This window comes from Acartia tonsa, chromosome 7, assembly GCF_053477335.1.
Source record: "Acartia tonsa isolate MP-2025a chromosome 7, ASM5347733v1, whole genome shotgun sequence".
NCBI classification, from domain to species: Eukaryota; Metazoa; Arthropoda; class Copepoda; order Calanoida; family Acartiidae; genus Acartia; species Acartia tonsa.
In genome coordinates this window covers 25,546,957-25,564,365 of record NC_137266.1, presented here as the reverse complement: position 1 = coordinate 25,564,365, position 17,409 = coordinate 25,546,957, and the positions used below count along the sequence as shown (strand labels likewise).

At 36.3% G+C, this 17,409-nt stretch overlaps 1 long non-coding RNA gene across 1 annotated transcript; it reads right to left on the bottom strand.

Annotated features, from left to right (window-relative positions):
• Positions 1-12,093: 12,093 nt before the first annotated feature.
• LOC145324228 (uncharacterized) lies at positions 12,094-16,957 on the bottom strand. Its single transcript, XR_013881213.1, has 5 exons — positions 16,843-16,957; positions 16,306-16,373; positions 13,035-13,068; positions 12,531-12,583; positions 12,094-12,268 (listed from the first exon to the last, which is right to left on the bottom strand). It is a non-coding gene; the product is annotated as an uncharacterized LOC145324228 (long non-coding RNA).
• Between the last annotated feature and the right edge of the window lie 452 nt (positions 16,958-17,409).

The window sequence follows — 17,409 nt, the reverse complement described above, 5'->3', positions numbered from 1 at the left end:
GTACGGACATTCTGGTAATGATTATAGAGTTGCTACGCTTTCTAAATCGTACCTAACTACTACAGAAATCATCATGCAAAGTTTGAAATCGATAGGACAATTCTAACATTACGAATAAAAGGTGTCTATCTCGGACGGACAGACGTACGGACCGACCCTAATTATAGAAAAGCTTCGCTTTTAAAAACCTTCAATGTCCAATAAAAAGCTGAAAGCCAATAAATCATATAAATAGTTAAACAAAATAATTAAACTGTGTTTTTTTTCTACCAAAGCATCAATATGGCTTGTCGTTGTCTCAACCATGACACTTTGGTTGAGCTTGACTTCCGAATTAGCGGGAAGTTCACGAGATCAGTTGGCGAACATACAAACCCCCAATACCAGGAACCATCAAGTTTCAACAGCAGGTTTGAATATAGATTTATTGATGAAATTATTTCAAAGACCTGAAATTACAATATCAATTAGTTCATAATTCCAGTTATTTATAACCACGTAATCTTATTTGCTTTTTAAAAATCATTTTTCTCTACGGTAAAAAATCTTTGGAAACTTTGGCTTTAAAGGAAAATTATTTGGTTTAATAAATCATTGTTAAATGCAACAATAATGCACATAAAAATTACTAAAACATATATTAATCATAATTAAGTTTCATGCTTAGCTGGCTAAAGCCTTTTTAAAACTACATATAATCGTCCTATACACCATTCTTCTTAATCAAATTAACAAATTCTACCTGAAGCTCTTATGGTTTCAAATCCCTGATATACTAGGGTCGTTCACACACTATGAGACCAATGATAGGCCCAATTTTGTTCTCCGAAATCTTCACACTCTCATATCTCATTCAAAAGTAAAGAACGTGCGCATCAAAATAAACAAACAATCCATGCCGCGCCACATTATGAAAGGAAAGCCATAAAAGACGACATTTGCGCTTAGTTTTAGGATAATGATAAGGAATTAATTTCGAACTTGATAAACACAAAGCTTCCTCGAAAAGAGGTTAAGACACACCCCCCGTTTGAAAGTCAAATTAACTTCCTTAACGAGATTCAAGGTTTTTTTTTTTGCGCTGAGCACTAGCAACATTTCTCACTAAACTCAACTCACCATAATCACATGAGAATGGCCACATCCCGAAAACGTGACAATTTTTGCTCCTAACTTAAATGAAACCCCGTGAAATGCATACACAATATTATACTCCTCACTAGGACTCATAATACCTCACATTTTAGGATAGAAGGATGGGGATTGGTTTGTACCATACAACATTCCATGCACATGACAATCACAAGATCACATACACAAATCCTAAAATAGATAATCCTATTAATCATGATGTTGTAATATAACAACTATACTAAATAATAATCATTTCATAATCAATAGGTAATAAATCATTATTAATAAATCAATAAGTACCTACGAAATCAGGTTGAATGTAAATGTAAACAAATAATGGTAAAAATAAAACGAAATAAATCTTAGACAAGAAAATTAAGATTTATAGGTACTTAAAACTAAATTTGTTAAGCATCAAAAAGAGTAGTAAGAAAAAATTTTTCAAAATCCTTGGGCAGAAAGTTTTTCAAACCTAATGAATAAGAACTGTAATATCTTAATCAACAATAAAACTTTTTAATACTTAAAGAATAGCAAAATAATAATATCTTCGTTAGAATTTTCATCGGAATTATAAAAAAAACCAATTTTTCTTTGTAAAAAATATGAGACTTTAAATATGAATTTTCAATCATTCCTTGATCTGAATAAAAATGTTTTACTTGATTGAAATTCATATATAATTTTAAAAAAATCTGCTAAAAAAATACTTGATTTTTTCTTAGAATAAATATCGAATCACGCAACCTCGACACATTTATTCCTTTTTGTTAAACTTTTCAGGTAAGTTTTAAAATGAATTGTACTTTTGAAAAGAAATTAAACTCAATAAAATTAAATTTGAGCATATGAAATAGAAGAATATTTAATCGCATTTCATTTGATTCTTATTTTAGGCATAAAATAGGCATATGAAAAATGTGGCTTTTTACTAAAAAAAAACTCAATTTCCATAAAATAAGAATCAATTATTAATCATAATTTTTAACAACTGCCTGACTGATACAGCATGTTCTTCTAGGGGAGATTTATCTGTCAGTCTGAACAAGACTCTTGCAGTCTTTCTTCCATCCTCAATTCTCGTCACTCGGCCCATCCTCAAACATCTCATCAGCGGATTGGTACTCGTAACCAGAACTATATCTCCGTCAGCTAGTGGCTCCGCCATCTCATCCTTCCACTTGGACATCCGTAATATCTTCGGTAGGATCTCCTGGCGGTAGGCAGTCCAAAACTGGGCAGACAAATCTTCCAACAACTTCAACCTGGAGGAAATTTGGTCCTCCGGTTTCATCGCCACATTGCACAACGGCTGGCGGTCAACATTTCCCAGCAGCTGGCCAGGGGTAATCAGCCGCCAATTCTCCACGTCCTTCGCAGCTTCAATCGTCAATGGTCTGCTATTCATCAACTTGCTAACCTCCGCCAACAGCACCAGGAGCTCGTTGAAATTAACAGAACTATTCACCAACTTCTTGGACAGCAATCTCTTGGTTAATCCCACCATTTTCTCAGCTTGCCCAATGTAATGGTGGGCTCGGGCCGGGATCTGAGACCAAGAAAACTCTACCTGGCTGCCCAACTTCTGCTCTAAAACCTTGCGAGCACCGGATAATTGTGTGCCCATGTCGCTTACTATGATCTTCAGCAGACAATGAACAGCTTCCAACTTGCGCAGGGACAACAGGATACTGCTGGTATCATACTTTTCCAAGGCATCTAACCACAACGCCCCTGAGAATCTGCAGACCACCACGAACACCCACACCTTCTTCGTTGCTGTCTGACTCCTCGTTTTGGCGGCAGCTCTCCTCGTAACCAGCGGACCCATCAGGTCGACTTGCACAGCTTCAAAAGGCCTGCTCGGGACCAACTTGTCAGGTAACACATCCTTCATGGTAGTACGACATTCCTTAGCCCTCTCAACACTGCAGGGCCAACACTTCTTCACTTCCATGATGGACAACCTCCTTGCCTTCACAATCCAGCACCAACGGCGGCTCTCAGCTAAAGTTCCACGGACACCAGAGTGAAGCTCAACATGCGCTTCTCTCATAAAAACAGCAGCTAACCAATTACCAGGCTCCAAAATTATTAAACCTGGCATGTCTTCAAATATCATTTTACGGCCACCAGTAATGGCGTCAATGACTGGCTGTCCACGACCAACCATTTTAAGAATCCTCATCTCCCTGGTCACATAATTTCCTCCGGGACCAACGACAGGCCAGGTCAATGATACTTCATGCACTAATGGATTTAATGACGCATAATTGCCTTTAGCGTCATTTATCCACTCATCCTCTTGGCTTCGTGACACAATGAAAAGTTCCGCCGCCGCCATAAAATTGTACAAAGACGGCTTGTACACAGTATCTGCGGCTGCTACATGACTACCAGCGGCTGTAGTCTTACCTTCTTGTCTGCTCTTTAGCTTCTTCAACCAGGTGTTCACAACTTGCAGGACAGCTGCCATAATACGTTTGGCCTGTCCAAATGATCTCCTGTGCTTAAACCTAAAGACATCTTCAGCGGCTTCTCCGGCAACTTTCATTGAACATAACTTAACCATTTTGGTATTCAACTCCTCTGGGGGTAAAACCTGCTTGACTTCTTCGGCAGTTTTCACCGGCCACGCGCTTTCATCCTGGCGCAGCCATTCTGGGCCCAATCTGTACCTGGAACCTGGTCCCAAATCTGATACCTTGCAGGTGCTTCTGGTGCCCAAATCTGCAACGTTGTGTGTCCCCGGGACCCACCTCCAGTCATCCTTGTTGGTTGCAGATTGAATTTCTCCAATGCGATGAGAATTAAATGTGTTCAACATAGCACTGTTGGAAACTATTTGTGATAAAACACACGATGAATCAGTAAAGTACATCACTCTGATAATATCAAAGGGCAGAGCATCTCTGACGGACTTTGCCAACCTTGTGGACATCTGGCACCCCATCAACTCAAGGCGTGGAATTGACTCACACTTGACCGGCGCAACTCTTGATTTGGTGGCTAGCAGAAACGTTTCAAATCCTTGTCTAGTTGGCCACCTCAAATATGCATTACTTGCATAAGCCTCTGATGACCCATCCGAAAACATCATCAAGGATGGAAGGCCAGTTGGTTCATCCGGGACCACACAACGGTCAAACTCCAGTTTAGCGACCTCAGCTCTATCCTCCAGCGACTTAACAAGTTCATCCCGTAGACTTTTTGGAATGAAATCTTGCCAACCCAAATTCAGCAAACATGTTTTCCGCAGGACAAGTTTAATTCTTAACAGAATAGGGCTGCAAAGCCCGATCGGGTCGAAGGTTTGGGCGGCGAACCTGTGGACCATCTTCTTTGTCAGATTCTCGTCCAAGGCTTCCTGGAGGTTGTACAAATCAGCATCCTCTTTCACCTTCCTTCCCTTGACCTTACCATCTTGGTTGACTCTTGTGGCGATGGACAACACATCGGTGGCTGGCTTCCATATCAGCCCGAGAACCTTGGTAGGCTGGCAATCATCTCCAGAATAAATGACTTGTTTGAAGGAAAAACTACCTTTGCCGATAATTCTGTCGGCCTCTTTCATCATCTCCTTGGCTTCTGGCTTCGATCCTGCTCCCGAAATAACGTCATCTATGAAGCTGTGCTTCTCAAGCTTGACTGCAACTGGAATCTGAGGTAACTTGAATTCCTCATCAGGGTAGGTAGGTATTGGTGGCTCCTTCCATAACTCAGGTTTAGCAACAATTTCACTACCGTTTATCTGCCCCTCTCCATACATCTCCTTGACCTCTGCTTCACTCTTTCCGCCGAACAGGCGGGACGTCAACTTCAGGGCTGTAACTGCCAAGTTTCCCGCAGCCAACTCGCCGAAATTCACAACTTTGGTCAGGTAAATTTCAAGTGGACCATCAGGCGTCGGGGAAAATAAAACTCTCTTCATCTGGCTGTCGAACTCTGTGGCCAGGATGGAGTTATAAAACTTGGAGATATCCGCAGTTATACCAACCTTGTAACCGCGGAAAAGCATCAAATGATAAAAAATCTTCTGCATTGGCGGCGGGCCTCCCAGCATTATGTTATTAAAACTGGTACCCTTGAACGTCAGAGAACTATTTGCACACAATCGCATGGGTGTGGAACTTGAATCCTCCTTGAAGGCAACCACTATTGATGAACAAGACTTAGGTCCTTCATACTGCAATTCTTCAGGCGTGGCTTTTTGAAAAACGCCTCTTCTTATGGCGTCGTTGAATACCTCCACATACATTCCATAGGTACCTTCCTTGACCATCCTGGCACGATCCTTTTCAGCAATTTTGCGGGCTAAACTCTCATTGTAGGGTAAAGTGTGAAGTTCTTCAATATAAGCATATTGACCTGTCCACTTGTTGGACTGCAAGTCTAGTGTTAAACCTGCCTCAATTATCCTCTGCCTCTCACGCTGGTCCCAGGTAGTGCCGTCGGCCATAGCCTTGCACTCTTGACAAGCAGTACATCCTGGACAAAGTGCCTGCGGCTGTACGCCAAACGATTCAGACGTCAGAAAGTCTGGCAAAGTGCCTCCACTGACACTGACAGCCTTATAAGCCGACTTTTGATCTCCAGCTCCACCATCAGCACTCGTACAGATAAAACCACTACCAAAAATGGTTCGCCACAACATAGACTGGCCCACTTTCTGGTAGGTTGAAGGAAACACGTCAGGATGTGTATTTCCAATGATGATATCTAAGCCTCCACTAATATATGTAAACCTTTCTGGCGGCATTTTAAATATCTCGGCGGCAGTTTCGGGGTGGACTGAGCGCATCTCGTTGGCCCCGCCGAGGGTAGGCATGACAGCTGCCTCAAACTCCCTTAAATTGCCGTCCCTATCCTTCAGATAAAACACAACATTGCGGCAGGAAGACTCACTGCCATCAGCTACAGAAATAGTTGTATATCTGCCGGTAGATTTCAGCTTCAACTTGTTGGATAACTTCTCAGACACAAGTGGCAAATTTGCCCCGGAGTCAAACATTACCGTGGCGTGGCAGGTGCCGCCGCCAGGTGCTACAACAGGAACTAACTGAAGTAAGAAGGTACAGGGGCTGGGTGCAGAACTTGACTTGTAGACTGTATTCACACCAGCACTAGCCTCATGGAGTAACCTTGAATGGTATCTGTCACAATTATTGGTACCACAAACACCAAGCTTATCCGATTTATTACACTTGTCAGCAGTATGGCCGTCACATAGGCAAAGTTCACATAATTTCTTCTGCTGGACAACTTTCTTTCGGTCAACCACATCCATCTTCTTAAACGTGAGGCAACGGAAAATCGGGTGTTTCTCCTTGCAGCTCTCCACAGGACATGTACTGTTCCACTTGGAAGTCTTGTCCTTTCCAGCCTTTCCATTCTTATTGTCGCTGCGGCCAGATACTTGCGCGGCGGCAGCTCTGTCACGATTTCTCTTGCCGGCGCCAGTGTCATAGGACATATCGCCGGCCAACATGGCACCCCTGGTCCTCTCCAGCAGTTCTACAATCTTCGGGATGTCTGGTTGGTTCATGCTACCTAGCTCCATCATAATTTTGTCTCTCAAATTTTCAGGGCACTTGTCTTTAAAAATATGAATAAGAGTTAGGTGATTGTAATCCTTAGCTGCAGAACCAACGATGGCTTCTACCTCCTGCATCATGCTCTTGAAGGTAGCAATTGCGCTAACCACGTCCACAGGTTTATCCACAGGTTTCATCTTGTTCAACTTAGTTAAAATCCTCATGAACCGGCGAGTGTTTGATAAAAACATCTGATCAAGAAACGCCCATTGTTCATTATGATCTCTAATCGCTGACACTTGCTTGCGTAGTTCCGGGTTGGTTATCACCTTCTCCATACACAACATCAGACTTAACCTCTGGTCAGCAAATCCATAACCAGAGCATAGATCCTTAAAGACCTGTTTAAAGTTTGGGTAATCCGTGTCAGTACCGTCGAACGGAGGCAACAAACTGTTGTCCCAGCGCCCATACTGCGGGTTGGAACTCCGAATATCCACGGCAGACATACTTCTGGAGAGCATGGCAGGTGTCCCACTCTCATCCAGGTTAGATGAACGACGTTCCATCTCTCTAAGCCTTCGGTACATATCACGTACTTCTTGGCGCAACTCCACGGAAATTTTAAGCACTCCCATGTCCATCTTCACCTTCTCAATGACGTCGAGGTTCCTGGCGACAGTGCTTGACCTCGCGTCGTCTGAATCATTGTCAAGCCAGTACAGAATTTTTGTACACTGCTCCAACGACGCATAGACTTTATCTGCAACAGTTTTCTGCTCACTAGCTTCATCCAAATCACGCTTGAACTCACGCAGCTCACTAGTCTCCACGGCAGGTTTTAGACTTTTTATTAGGTCAGATTGGTCCTTGACCTCACTAAAAATGTCACGAATTGATTTTACATTCACATTTTCACATGAACTAAAACTTTGGCAGGCTTTTAGATTGTCATAAAACACTTTTAACTGTTCATCAAAAACTTCTAGCCTTTCACTGCCAATAGCGATAGCTCGCTCAATTTTCTGCTTTTTGGTTAGTGGCATATTGATTCACTAGGTACTTATTTCACAGAAAAATTGTCACAGTTTATTGCATCAATAATTCACTGGATGCTATTGATCTCTTGATGAATGCTAACGCCTATTCATCAGATACTTTGAAATTGTCTCAACCATGACACTTTGGTTGAGCTTGACTTCCGAATTAGCGGGAAGTTCACGAGATCAGTTGGCGAACATACAAACCCCCAATACCAGGAACCATCAAGTTTCAACAGCAGGTTTGAATATAGATTTATTGATGAAATTATTTCAAAGACCTGAAATTACAATATCAATTAGTTCATAATTCCAGTTATTTATAACCACGTAATCTTATTTGCTTTTTAAAAATCATTTTTCTCTACGGTAAAAAATCTTTGGAAACTTTGGCTTTAAAGGAAAATTATTTGGTTTAATAAATCATTGTTAAATGCAACAATAATGCACATAAAAATTACTAAAACATATATTAATCATAATTAAGTTTCATGCTTAGCTGGCTAAAGCCTTTTTAAAACTACATATAATCGTCCTATACACCATTCTTCTTAATCAAATTAACAAATTCTACCTGAAGCTCTTATGGTTTCAAATCCCTGATATACTAGGGTCGTTCACACACTATGAGACCAATGATAGGCCCAATTTTGTTCTCCGAAATCTTCACACTCTCATATCTCATTCAAAAGTAAAGAACGTGCGCATCAAAATAAACAAACAATCCATGCCACGCCACATTATGAAAGGAAAGCCATAAAAGACGACATTTGCGCTTAGTTTTAGGATAATGATAAGGAATTAATTTCGAACTTGATAAACACAAAGCTTCCTCGAAAAGAGGTTAAGACAGTCGTATAGTAAAGCCGGTACAAAGACAAAAATATGCATTATAGAAAAGCTCACAAAAAATCAACTGTTTGTTAATCTTAAAGTTCTAGAATTGATTTTTCACAATCTAAATGTTCATTAAGTCATTATAGTTTAAAAACTTTAGGTTCAGAAAGGACAATTTGAGTTATAACTGTAAAATAGCTTTTCTTCTAAAATTGTTGTACCACTAATACAAATTATGGAAATAGGTTTATGTGATAAGGACATGTCCGAATTAATGAAAATCTCGCTTTAAAAAAAAACATTATATAAAGTGTCTTTGTAAAGAGTATGAAATTAATGGTATAGTGCCAGATTTTTACAGTTACAGTGGTTTCTATAAACAAATATTTCAATGCTATTACAGTTGAATATCTGCATGGACTGACCTTCTCCTGGTATGTAATACAACTGATGGTATTTTGAATGTGTGTGATGTTGTCAGTGTGTCGATAATATGTAGGAAGTATTCCATATGTGTTCTGTACTACAGTCTACAACACAGATACACAGACAAACGGATAAGTAAATAACAGAAAAAAAGTAATTATATTTTTAGAGCAATGATTCCTAGTACTACAAGGTACAAACACATAAACAAACGGATTAGTAAGTTACTTTTATTTAAAACATTTTCACTTTTTGACATCATTAATGTGTGGCATTTTCATCCTTTTTTTTTATTTTGGAACAGTGATTCCCAGGACAATAGGATACAATATTTTAAGCGCGTCAAATTTAGAGCCAAGTTCTAAAATTTATAAGTATCTATTTAATATAAAAGCACATTCTTTTTGTAATTTTTCAGTATACTGTTAAATGTTTATAAAAGGAAAAGCTTAAATGTCAAATTGTTTGATTTCTTTTTCAATTTACTTACATCTTTCTTTGTGATATACAAATAGAATAGTGTTAAAAAGTGTTTTATTTATTTATTAAAAGATAATTTGATTTGAATTAAAAATTTATGATTAGATTACATACAAAAATGCCAGTTATATTATTTGTTTATTTATTAATATTAGTCGAGCTGGTACTTAAAAAAAAAACGATTGCGGCTGTAGGATCTAAGGTCTTTTGTTTAAAGGGACTGAGAGGGTTAGAAAAAAGCTTAAAACTAACCCAGGACCCATGTGAAGCTTCCCTTAAGTTGAAGACTTATTTGGATCAGTAGTATCGAAATATTAAGCTACTGACTAAAAAATCTTTAATCTATTACACAAAGTAGCTTGATATCTGTCCGTCTGTCTGTCTGTCCGTCCCTTAAGATCTCGGATTCTTTTCTTCAGGGTATTTACATATTGGTCCTGTGGTGGTTTTAAGTTATTTTCTTGGGGGGTGGGACGGATCCAACACCCCCAAAAAAATGTTTTCTGGGGAAACTACTTCACAAAAAATGGCAGCACCAGAAATACCTAATTTTAAAAAAAAATTCAAACTACCTCTTGGGGCAAAAAAAAAACCTCTAGGCTAGGGGCGAATCCGCTATTACTTAATATAATGAGATGGTAACTGCTTCAAAACAGACGTCCAAACTTTTTGTTTGTTTGTGGGAGGTGGGTTTCAAACAACCATTTACTACCCCCCCCCCCCACCCCACCCCCCAAATTGAACGTTCTTGGGCTCATTTGCTTAAGGGAGGGTTGACTAACTGGTGGCTTTTATTGTTTACAAATTGGAGTCTTTTGAGACACAGTTTTCCTTTTTCGTAATGCAAAAACGTATGTGGCTTAAAGTGTTGGCACCTGAATTTTGACAATGGACAATAAAGATGTAACTTTCTTTCTGTGCGAGAATTGAATATGCAAAAGTTGTCAAATACATTTTTTTACAATATTTCATATTTTGAAGTTTATTATATAGCATTATTATATCATTTTCAAATTTTTTTTAGTTTTTTTAAATATCCTATTATATTAAGTGTATGAAGCTTATGACTTTAAAAACTGCTACTCTGATCGAGTTTTCCTTTATAAGTATCCTTCACGTAGGTCTTAGGATTGTTTTAGGCTATTTATATGCCCCTTATCTACCCTTTCAATACATAGCTCTCAAGATGTAAAACTAGTGGTGCCGCCATTTTTTTTTTCAAAAGCATCAAATTTGACAAACTGTTGTAACGACTGAAATATAATGTCAGTATCAAAAAACGCTTACAGCCATTAATTTAATAAATTTTGTAAAAAAAAAGTGCCTCAGTTTTGCAACTGTGTTATTCTTGTGTTTTGGTGTAAATTTCTTGTACACAATAAAGCAATTATTCAATCAAAAAAGTCGTTTGTTTTGATTAAAGTTAAACATTTTGACTAAAATAAGTTGTGCAGATGTTATGCTAGTGGTTGAATTTGATTGGTTACCCTATTCTCATTTTCAAGAATATGTAGAACCTGAAGTCTGAACAGGAAAAATGATTAGGGAAAATTTTTAAACTTTCAATCCATCTATTGTTAGAAAAAGCTACTTTAGTAAGTACTAGGTGCAGTTTATTGAGGAAGTCTAAAAGTATCCTTTCCCATAAAAGATTTAAAATAATTTCCCGGGATATATAAGAGGATTCTATGTAAAGGAGATAAATATTAGACCATCAGTCTTTCAGCACGAACACATAAACAGAGATACAAACAGATACAAAAGTAAAAATGGAGGTTTCAAGGGTAATTTCTCTTGGGTGAGTGGAGACAACTTTCTTTAAAATAGTTTTAAACCTTCCCAATGCCCAAGAAGCTTCATAGTAAAAGAAAACCATATCGATCCAGCGGGTAGCAAGATAACTTGTTAAAAACAGACTGACAGACACATAAGCTGTTTCTTTTATATAAAGATTATAAAGATGATTGTCATTTAATTATGAAATTATTAATTATTATCTTAATTCATCTGCTCGACTATAGAAGGTCTTGGTAGAGATCAAAAAGATCATGGATTCACACCTTTCTCTCGCAAAAAATGTTATTTAGGGCTCGGTAGCCGCGCCTTAGCCGCGCATAAGCCTCGAGTTTAAATCCACTTGTGACCAAAGAAAGAAATTCCGAAAAGAAGGATTGTCTGTTTTAGAATAGTTTTAAACATTCAGCTGACTTTTATAGTTATAAAATGACGATTTGGGTATAGTCCTTTTCGTGGCCTTTAGGGGCGTTTCTTCGTATTTTTCACAGTTGATTTTAACCTATTTATAGCCCCTGCGGGGCCAATTGCCTAACCCAACATAACCTAAAATAACCTATAAAAAGCCATTTTAGAAATACGACGAATCGCTCCTTAAGGGGGGTTGCCACGAAAGGGACTATTCCCGACGATTTCACTGAGGTTTATACGCGGCTAACGCGCGGCTGCCGAGCCCTGAGATTATTTCATTCATGAATCATTTCTCAACTAATTTGATAACATTGTTTATTATGCTATTATGTTAATCTTATTAAAACAAGGATGACAGTATACATAAGAACGAAAATCCATAAGCAAAAGTAGGACAAACGAACTTGAATTACTTGTAGAGTGTCAGAACTCAGCTGTAACCATTAATTTATTTATTTGAATGTAAAGGTTGCGTGATTTTAGATAAATATAAAAAAATATTTGGTAAAAATCCTATTTTAGTAGTATTCTTTTGATTATATTTGGGTCTAATCATTTAATTTCTTTTCATTGTTTTCTTTGTTTTTCATTGTTATTTCTGAGAAACCAGATCTGAACATAAAACACAAAATTAAATGCACTACGTAATTTTCATTGCTTTTAATAAGCCAAATCATATAAAAATTTCTAGGCTAGGTTTACATATTGATAAAGGAATATGTAATTGGAAAACCATAACTTTTAGGCTAGCATAAATTCAATTAAACTAGAGTCAATAAATACCATGTTCTTGTTTGTGATATACAAAATGATAGTAAGATATATGTTTGCTTGCTTTTACAGAATTTGATCATGAATAAATAAGAATTTATACCTAATAGCAGTTTCAACGGCAATAGCTTCTTCTGCATTTTCAATACTCAACGCCTAATATATTCAAATAATTTCAAAATATTTCCCTAAGCAAAGTAGCTCCCCGCCCCCCCACCTTTTTAAAAAACAAATTAAAATCAATCTGCGGTTTTTTTCCAATGTCTAACTTTGTACTGAACCTAACACTCGCCCCACCCCCTATTTACATTCAGATTACTTTAAAATAACAACAAATCGAGGTGGTCTGTTCTCGACTGCGAGTGGAGATACTCACACCTAAACTAGTTGCAAACCTTTGCTGGGCTTATAAGAAGATTCATTAAAATATATAGCCATATCGGTCCAGTGGTTAGCGTGATACTTTGAAACAAACGCACAGACAGACACACCGAATGACACCCTGTTAGTTTTATTTAAGGGAAAGCATCACTGCAAACAAAATTTTAATAATTTTGTCGGCACTATTCTACTAATTACATTTATTTACGATATTAAATGAGCTCACCTTTCCAACAGATGATATTAGCTGATCTACAACTGTTAAAAAGAGTTAAATCATAAAGAATGAAATTATTAATGACATTTTATTGTAAACTTTGTTATTTTTTTAATAGATATCTGGATGCATAGCTTTCCTATAACTAAAGCGTTCAAACTTTCAAAATTACGTATTACAGATACTTTTTTGGATATTAAACTAAAAAGATATAGGATTCATTACAGCTTTGCTGGCCTCGAGGGTTAGCAGGTCCAGAAATATATTTTTGTTTTTATTTTACTATCGTAAAAAAATCTTTATAAAATAATACCATACATGATTTTTCAGTATGGCTATCAATATAGTCCAGCGGAAATATATTGGATTCTGAGCCATACTTGAAAACTAATTGGATCATTATTGCACTAGTAAAGTGATTATGTTATATTTTCTTGATTTATAGCTTGGTTTTATTGGCTTTAAAAGAGTCTATAATACTTGACATTTTTCTACAGTGTGTTTTTTTTATGAGAACTTTTTTTAAAGCAATTTTACCCCACTTATAGTTATCAGAATTTAATGATTAATGGCTTATTTTCTTCGTTTTTTAAGGGAAATTATGAAACAACCAAAAAAAATTACAGTTTTTGTTGAAAAAGTACAGTAAAGTTGAAAATTAAAAACTTAGGTGTCAACATCTAAAAATGGTTTTAGCGCATTTTTCTTATGTTCAAATGTTCTACCTTTTGCAAGAATGGCTGCAAAACGCTTCAAAGTTGAGATATAGAGCTATAAATTTATACAGATACTATTGGGGACATGTACTAGAATAGGTCAAAGTTTGAAGGCCATATCCCAATCAGGGAGAAAGTACTGGCCCCCCAAAGTCGACTACTGAAAATCCAATTTTTTTCTTGCAAAGGGTAGAAGATTTGAGCATAAGAAAAATGCGCTAAAACCATTTTTAGATGTTGTCACCTAAGTTTTTAATTACAACTTTACTGTACTTTTTCAACAAAAACTGTAATTTCTTTGGCTGTTTCATAATTTCCCTTAAAAAACGAAGAAAATAAGCCATTAATCATTAAATTCTGATAACTATAAGTGGGGTAAAATTGCTTTCAAAAAAGTTCTCATAAAAAAACACACTGTATAATAAGTTAATAACGCTAAGGGTGTAAATACAGGTTGATAAATTCAAATAAAGAAAATCATCAAAATTAATTACTTCTTTTCAAATCTCTAGGCTTTTCAAACTTTTTTATTTTTTTTTGGGGGGGGGGAGGTAAAAATTCAATTTTCAAAATTTATTGGATGTCCTTGTCTCTAGGTTAGATGGTGCTTCAAACATACTTCTTGACCAAATATATCCCTCCCCATATTATTAGTTTTTAAAGATACCTAAATCTTATCTCTGCTTTGGTATCCCATTTTCCGATGCCCTAACGTAGTCTATTCTATTCTATTCTAACCTAACATAAAATAAGCAGCAAAACATCAAAATTCTGTTTTCCCTCAAGTTCAATTATGGTCTATGTGTAATTTGAGGGAAACCACAGGTTAGGATTTAAAAGATTGTAATAGATTTGTATGTGAATATAAGATGCATATATAACGATTTAAGATTTATTTTAGGTTATTTTGGGTACAGGGTTTGGGTCCCCCGCAGGATTCATGTACAAAGAAAAAACACATCTCCCTATATCTTCAATTTATTTTATTTAGGGGAAAACATTATCAAAAAAATAATATTGTTAGATAAAAAACCTAAATTGCCCTAGTGCCTTTCTAAAAGTTTATAAGCTGAAGTCATAAATATGACGATGAAATAGGTCCTACAGTGTTGTATGAAAATGAAAATAAGATTTTAAAAATTATTACTAGGCACAACTAAAAACCTTAAGACAAATATCTTACAATCTTAGTATGGTGTGTAAATTAGTCGCTAGTTTGAGAGCATTTTTCTGAACCTTTAATTCAAATCAACAACGCTTTACAATTTTGCACATATTTTTGCAAAATCAACAAACAGTAATTAGGCAACCTGTATTGACAATGTTCTTTAAAACTCTAAAGTCATGTAAAATTGGCTGGTTTTTTAACACAAGGAAAAGTAAAAAGTCATTGCAATTAGTTACAGATAATGAAATTTTACACATTAATGAAAAAGGATAAAGAAATGATTTTTCTCCGAACTAAAGCCGTCAAGTATCAACAGTAATGCATTAATGAAAAAAAAATTAATTGCCTGTCAAATAGATTTAATATTTATAAGAAAATTAGAATATAGATTTATCGCATCGTATTATAGCTTTCCGTGAACATTATAACAAAAAATGTAATATTTTAAACCATTTTTGTTAGACCTATTGAGCCGTAGGCCCGCGCTAAGAAAACTGGTATTAATCTTTAGATTCTTATTTAATATTTGTAGAAAATTGTCTGTAATACGATGCTTTACACGATCAGTTTTGCTGGAAACCAGTTCTTATCCAGCAAATATTAATCAGTTTAGAAGTCATACTGGAAAATAAACTTAAACATAAAAATAATCGTGTGAGTGTTTAATATGAGTTCTTTGATCTACAGAAGCATATTTGTAAGCAAGATTCATTATGCATGGACGCAGGGGCGTCCAAGCTTTTTATTTTTGGGGGGGGGAAATGGCGCGCGAAGCGCGCCGCAAATTTTTTTTACCTCCCCCAAAATTTTTACCCCGGGGGTAAAATTTGCTTGGGGGGGTAATTACCCCCCCTGAAATCTGTTGGCAGGGGTAAAATTTGTTTACCCCCTCAAAATTTACTCCTGGGGTAAAATTTTTAGGGGGGGTAATTTAAATTTTATCAAAAATTGAGTATTAAAAATGCGCGCAAAAATTTTTTTTGTTAGAAATTTTCTATTTTGGAGGGGTATTTACCCCCCCAAGGTAAATAACTCCCCCTTAATTCGTTTGGGGGGGGGGGGTAATCGCCCCATTACCCCCCCCCCCCTTGGACGTCTATGCATGGACGAACAAACATAATCAATAGAGTAGCACCAATATCAAAAGAAACCTCTCAATGTTTTTTATGATATTTATAAAAGTTCAAAATGTTCATCCGACATCACTACGATCAGTTAGCTAAGAAGTATGATTTTCTCATCTGATATCAAAGATAGATTCCTAAGGTAGATCACACAATTATTATAGAATTGTCTTATCTGTGTCTGTTAGTTTGATTTAAAAAAAAAATAATCTGTTTAGTTCATGGATATTGTCATCCTTGTTATGATTGTTTATTTGTTTATGATTGTTCCTTGAGGAGTATTTAATATTTTAGAAACGGAGGTATCTCCATGTCCTTTCTCATGGTGCACAGATATATTCTGAAAAATAATAAACACAAATTTCTGAACAAAAAGTGGTATATATACTGTATTAAAGATTGTATTTCAGTGCAGCTGTTCTATAAATTAATCCTGTCTGTTAATATTTACTTATTTCTTATTATGAATGGTAACAGTGTAACTTGAACTTTCACCAAAAGTTGTGCTATTGTTTGCAGTTTCTTTTTTTGTCAAATGAAGGGTTTCACACCTAGCCTATACTGTTAAAAACAATCAAATGAAAAGTGGCTGTTTTTGGAGGTTTAACTTTCTTGTTTCAATTCAATATATATTTATGTTATAGGATTTTTTTTAATAAACAGACAAACACCCTTTTTTCGTTTTTGGTAGGATAAAATTTAGTTTAGGCTGTTTCATGTCAATAAGTTATTTTGCATAGACATTATATGCGCATTCATTTGACATGGTGTCGGACCACGTAACCTACATGACATGATTGGCAGCTTACCATATTCAAGAAAGCTCCAGGTTCAGGTAAAGGTATCACAACTACTTTGTTAACATCATTTGCAGGTTTAGAACCATGATCTTTAGTATTCACATCAGATTTTTCTTCTTTTTGTAGCTCTAATGATATATGATAAATTATTAAATTTTATAGATCCTTGTAAGCTTTTAAAACTTTTTGGAGCAGGTAGCTGTAAGGTTAGATTTTAAACTACATAAACTATAATAGACGTTATGAAAATATCTAATGCTGCTATGTCAAACAAGCGACATTGCTAGTAAGCGTAGAGGGAAATGTCCTGGCCGGTAAATGGGTACAATTACAAACAAAATTTTACTATAAGACAGAATTGCAATCAAGGCAAATAAGTTTTTGCAAAGCACAAATTGAATAAAATTAATAAAAAATCTACGCTTTTGTTATTGCAAATGAATTTCACTGCATCTATCTTTACCATATTTTATTGCAAATTGTTTCTAATTATAGAAGTAAAACGGTTCCACGACAAACGTAAGAGTCCCAAACGTCAGAGTGGAAAAACATCAGAATGGACAAACGCAAGAGTCC